Raw genomic sequence first — 6,000 nt, 5'->3', positions numbered from 1 at the left:
CTTTTGGCCCAACTTTGCAGATGGAACATGAACCTTCGGATTTTTAGTAGATAGCCAAACCTTGTCACCCACATGAAAGGTAGGAAGTGATCTGCGATGACTGTCGGCAGCCCTTTTATAACATTCCTGAGCCTCCCCCAAGGTCTCAATCAACTTCGCTTGAGTCTCCTGCAAGGTAGTTAATCTGTTCGCAACAGCAGGAATTTGAATTGTGATAGGGAGCTCCGGAATAAAAACTGGATGATACCCCATATTGAGGAAAAAAGGGCTTTGGGAGGTGGAGCTATGTTTAGCATTGTTATAGGCAAACTCTGCCGTAGGTAAATAGTCCACCCAGTCATCCTGAAGATAGCTGACAAAACACCAAAGGTACTGTTCCAAAGTTTGATTGGTCCTCTCTGTCTGACCATTAGACTGTGGATGAAAAGCAGAGGATAGGTTAACAGTTACCTCTAAGGCTGAACAAAAGCTTTTCCAAAATTTCGATGTAAACTGTACTCTTCTATCAGATACCACATCATCAGGAATTCCATGTAATTTAAAAACATCTCGAATAATCAACTCGGCAGTTTGTTCGGCAGAAGGTACCCCCTTGACAGGTATAAAATGAGCCATTTTGGTAAGGCGGTCGATGACTACCAAGATAGTAGTCATTTCCTTTGAGGGAGGCAATTCGACCACAAAGTCCATAGAAATTGACACCCAAGGTCTCGATGGAACAGGAAGTGGCTGGAGTAACCCCAAAGGAGAAGCTCGGGGTATCTTATGACGTGCGCACGTCAGACAAGAGGCCACGTAGCGTTTGATATCCTTCTTGTAACTGGGCCACCAAAAGGAACGTGACAGAAGGTCATCAGTCTTTGAAATCCCAAAGTGTCCTGCCAGTTTGGAGTCATGAACTAATTTGAGGACTTCCACTTGAGCAGACTCAGGTACATAGAGAAGATGTGCTAGAGTCCAAAAGCCGTTCTTGTACTCAAGGTTTATGTCCCTAGGAGGATCCCTGAGAAGTGGATCATTCTCATACCCCTCTTTGAGGAGGCTCAAGAATGTCTTTGCACTTGTGGCCCCCAGGAAGTTCTTTTGCGTTAGGATTGAACATTCGGAATCGCCCTCCTGGGGAGGCTCAGACAGCATCCTTGATAAGGCATCGGCCTTACCATTCCTCGATCCAGGTTGATATGATATAACAATATTGAATCTTGAGAAGAATAAAGATCAGCGTGCTTGTCTGGAAGACAATCTCTTGGCCGAGCGAATGAATTCCAGATTTCTATGGTCAGTGAGAACAGTTACAGGATGATTGGCCCCTTCTAGCAGATGCCTCCATTCAGAAAAGGCTTCCTTAATTGCCAGTAGCTCTTTATTCCCAATGTCATAATTTCTTTCGGCTGAGGACATCAGACGGGAAAAGTAGGCACAAGGATGAAGTTGCATCTTTTCACCACTTCGCTGAGACAGGATCGCTCCCACGGCAGAATTGGAAGCATCCACTTCCACTATAAAGGGTAGTTCAGGGTCGGGATGTACCAAAATTGGTGCAGAAGTGAACAGAGTCTTCAGCTTTTCAAACGCAGCCTGTGTCTCAGAAGTCCATACAAAGGGTACCCCTTTCTTTGTCAGCTGTGTGATTGGAGCTATCATTTTAGAAAAGTTTCTTATGAATTTTCTGTAGAAGTTGGCAAACCCGACGAAACGTTGAATCTCCTTAACATTTCCTGGTGCTGACCAATCTACCACTGCTTTGATTTTCTCGGGATCCATGCTCACTCCTTCTGGAGAAATGATATAGCCTAAGAACTGGATCTGGGTTTGTTCAAACTCACATTTCTCCAATTTGATGTAAAGTCTATTTTGCCTTAATCTTTCAAAGACCATGCAAACATGTTTGCGGTGCTCCTCCCAATTATCAGAAAAAATAAGAATGTCATCCAGATAGGCAATTACAAATTGGTCCAACAGATCACGAAAAACATAGTTGATAAAATGCTGAAACGTTGCAGGGGCGTTGCAAAGTCCAAACGGCATCACCAAGGATTCGAAATGCCCATACCTGGTTCTGAAGGCAGTCTTCCATTCGTCTCCTTGACGAATGGGGACAAGGTTATATGCCCCTCGTAGGTCAAGCTTGGTAAAGATCTTGGCAGAACGAAATCTTTCCAACATTTCAGAGATCAAGGGTAATGGATAGCGGTTTTTAATAGTGATCTTATTCATGTCTCTGTAGTCAATGCATGGACGCAAGGTGGAGTCCTTATTTTCAACGAAGAACAGGGCTGCCCCCGCAGGAGAAGTTGAGTGTCTAATAAAGCCCTTCTCCAAGTTCTCATTGATCCACACCTTGAGTACTTTTAATTCGGGTTCCGACAGATTGAAAAGGCGACCGAAAGGTATTTCTGCCCCTGGGAGCAGCTCAATGGGGCAATCATATGGGCGATGAGGGGGTAATTGATCTGCATTCTTCTTGTCACAGACATCCCGGAACTCATGGTAATGTGTGGGCAAGTTGTCATATGACTGGGTAGCCACTATGCCACCTTGCGCTTCCTTGGTTGGTGATGAACTTGGTAGGCAAGGTTCTTTGCAATGTTTTTCACAGTGGGGGGAAGTAAAATCTATAGTCCGAGCTCCCCAATTGATGGAAGGATTGTGAGTGGAGAACCAAGGAATGCCTAGGATGATGGGAAACTTGGGTGACGTAATCAGCTGAAAGCTGATAGTCTCACTATGGTCAGCCTCAAACAGCAGTACCAGGGGAACCGTTTTATGGGTAACAGGTCCTGAAGATAAAGGTGACCCATCTACTGTCTCCATATCAATAGGGGTAAATGTGTTTCTGGCTTGAATACCATGGTTGTGAGCAAACTCCATATCCATAAAGTTCCCCCCAGCCCCGGAATCCAGCATAGCAGAGCAGGAAATTTCACGGCCCTCAGATACCAATTTATTGGGGATAACAAAATGAGAAAGCAGGGAGTTCACCTTATTTTCTTCAGGAATCAGCGAGGAGATTGACTGGCTTATGGAGTTTATGTGTTCAGGCTCAATCATATCAGTCACAGCAATAGTTCTTTTAACCTTGTTAGGACAATTAATTGCATAATGACCAGAATCCCCACAATATAGACATAAATTCTCTGAACGTCTTCTCTCTTTCTCCTGAATGGAGATGGATCTCTTGATTGCATCAACCTGCATAGGCTCAGGAGTGTTAGAACCCAGAGAGACTCTTGAATCCTGCTGAACAAACGGACTAGCAGAGAGATGCATGCCCCTATTACTTCCAAGTATTCCCAGCTTCTCCTTTCTCCTTTCTGTAAGTCTTTGATCGATTCGGATACACAATTGGATGAATTCCTCAAGATCATTAGGAGTACCACCTCTGGCAAGCTCATCCTTTACCTGTTCAGAAAGCCCTTGGCAGAACTGGCTCTTTTGTGCTGCAGGGTTCCAAGTGGTATCTGCAACCCAACTTCTGAACTCGGCTGTGTATTCAGCGACCGAGCGTCTACCCTGCCTTAGACTATGTAATTTTGCTTCGGCAGAAGCACAACGGTTGGGATCATCAAAAACCTGATTCATCGCGGTCAAAAAGGTATCAAAATTATTTAGAATGCCATGGTTTTGCTCTATATAAGGGGAGGCCCAAGCTAAAGCTTCCCCAGTCAGAAGCCCAATAATAAACATTACCTTCTTTTTCTGTGAAGGAAACGCAGCAGGGTACATTTGAAAATATATGCGACATTGATTAAGGAAACCCCTGTATTGGCGGCGGTCTCCATTAAACTTAGATGGTTGGGGCTGGGGCATATGTGAGCTAGGATCATCACGGTTCAGCAGTTGCCTCTGCAGAGCCTGAATCTCTCCCTGTTGCCTATCCACAATGCTTTCCAGTTTGGCAACTTTTTCCTGATGGGTAACCCCAAATTCCTGCAGCTCAGCAATTTGCTGCCTAAGAGGATTCACAACACTTGCTATAGCGGCCTCCATGTTTGGGCCAGATTATTCTGTCACGATATAAGATCAGGTTCAGAGACCAGTTGCTATAGCAGTAAAAGGCTTACCTAAAACCAGCAGTATAGGTACACCAGCGGATCCCCCTGGGAATGACGCAGGCTCACCTGAGGTGCGGGGTCTAAGTATTAAGACGAAAACGGAGTCAGTCACAAGCCAAGGGTCGGTCACAAATGGTAGCAGATCAATCGTAGTACGTTAAGATGAGACGAAATCGTGGTCAGGAACAAGCCAAAGATCAGTAGCGGAGGTGTAGACAGCAGCAGGAACAGTAGCAGGATATTGGCTGGAAAGGCACAATAATCTAGCAAGGAGGAAGTGCATGGACATGGCTTTTATAAGGAAGTTCATGGGAGGAGCAAGGAGTTCAAGGTTCAAGAGCAATCAAGGCACAAGGCAGGATTATCCAAGAATTGTCAAGGGAGCTGTCCAGCATTCCAGATAGCTCAGTGAGAAGAGACATTGCCTCTCACTGCAGAAGGACCAGGTTCGATCCCAGGCTCTGACACCCTGATAGGGGCAACTGATCAATAATATACACTACTGGGGATAACTGATCAAACATGTACTCTGATAGTGGAAACTAATCAATATTGTATCCTGATAAGGGAAACTGATTTATAATGCACCCTGCTAGGGGAAACAGATCTATAATGTACCCTGAGGAGGGCAACTAATCTATAATGTACCCTGATGGGGGAAACTAATCTATAATATACTCTATAGGCACAACTGATCTATAATTTACTTATGTATGGAGCAAGCAATTTATGGGGGCAACTACTCTACAGGGGTACTCTGATAGGGGCTTCAGAACTATAATATATTCTAATAGGGGCAAGTAATCTGTAATGCACCCTGATGGGGGCAACTGATCTATAATGTACTCTGAGGGGGCAACTTATTATCATGTACACTTATAGAGTTAGCTGATTTCTAATGTACCTTGATGGGGGCAACGGATCTATAATATACCCTGAAAAGGGTAACTGATCAATAGTGTACACTGATAGAGGTGATAAAAAATGTACTCTGTTAGGGGCAGTTGATCAATAATGTACCCTGATAAAGGCAACTGATTAATAATGTACACCAATAGGGGCAACTAATCAATAATGTACTGTGATAGGGGCAATTAATCAATAATGTATCTTGATAGGTGCAACGGATGTATAATGTGCACTGAGTTGGCATCTGACCTATAATGTAGTCTGATGAGGGAAACTGATCTATAATGTAATCTAATAGGGGCAACTGATCAATAATGTACCTTGATAAGGGCAACTGATCAATAATGTACCTTGACAGGGGCAACTGATCAATAATGTACCCTGATAGGGACAACTGATTTATAATGTATCCTGATAGGGGCAATTTATTTATAATAAATGCATAAAAACTTGTGAACTGCTATTCTGAGTGTAAAGTGACAAATGATATCCTAAGTAAATAATATCCTATGTAAATATTATCGAATCGCTCACAAAAATAAAATAAAATCTTCCAACAAATAAACTGTTCAAGTGTCCACAAAAATCCGTGACTCTTTGCATCCATTATTATGTAGAAATAGGGTGCTCCTCAGTTCACCTCGTGTGTTATAATCAAAACAACACTTGTGCACCTTCACCGGTTGTGCTCTCACCTGGTGTATATGACCAAACCGCTAAGTGAGGTCATATAAAGCATGTGTCCCTTTGTTTGGACTATGATGAGATGGTAATGCTGTCCAATGGATCTGGGTCTCCTTCACTGTTCTAATTATTCTCCTCCATCAGATCAAATGCCAAAAAAGATAACCAAACACAGTGCTTTAGCCTTACAAAAACATTTATTTAAAATGTGCTATATTTCACTCACATGTGTAACATTAGTATGTGCTTTGTGCAAAAGAGCAACCCCTCCAAAGTGCCACTAGTAGTCCTGGCATACACAACCAGCTGATCTCTCTCCACTGCTTACCGCACGTTGTGATGTCAAAGCCCC

This window comes from Staurois parvus, unplaced genomic scaffold (genome assembly GCF_062004578.1).
Source record: "Staurois parvus isolate SC_StPar_1 unplaced genomic scaffold, SC_StPar_1.0 ptg000293l, whole genome shotgun sequence".
Lineage (NCBI taxonomy): Eukaryota > Metazoa > Chordata > Amphibia > Anura > Ranidae > Staurois > Staurois parvus.
The sequence above is the reverse complement of the archived record's forward strand: the minus strand, read 5'-3'. Positions refer to the sequence as shown.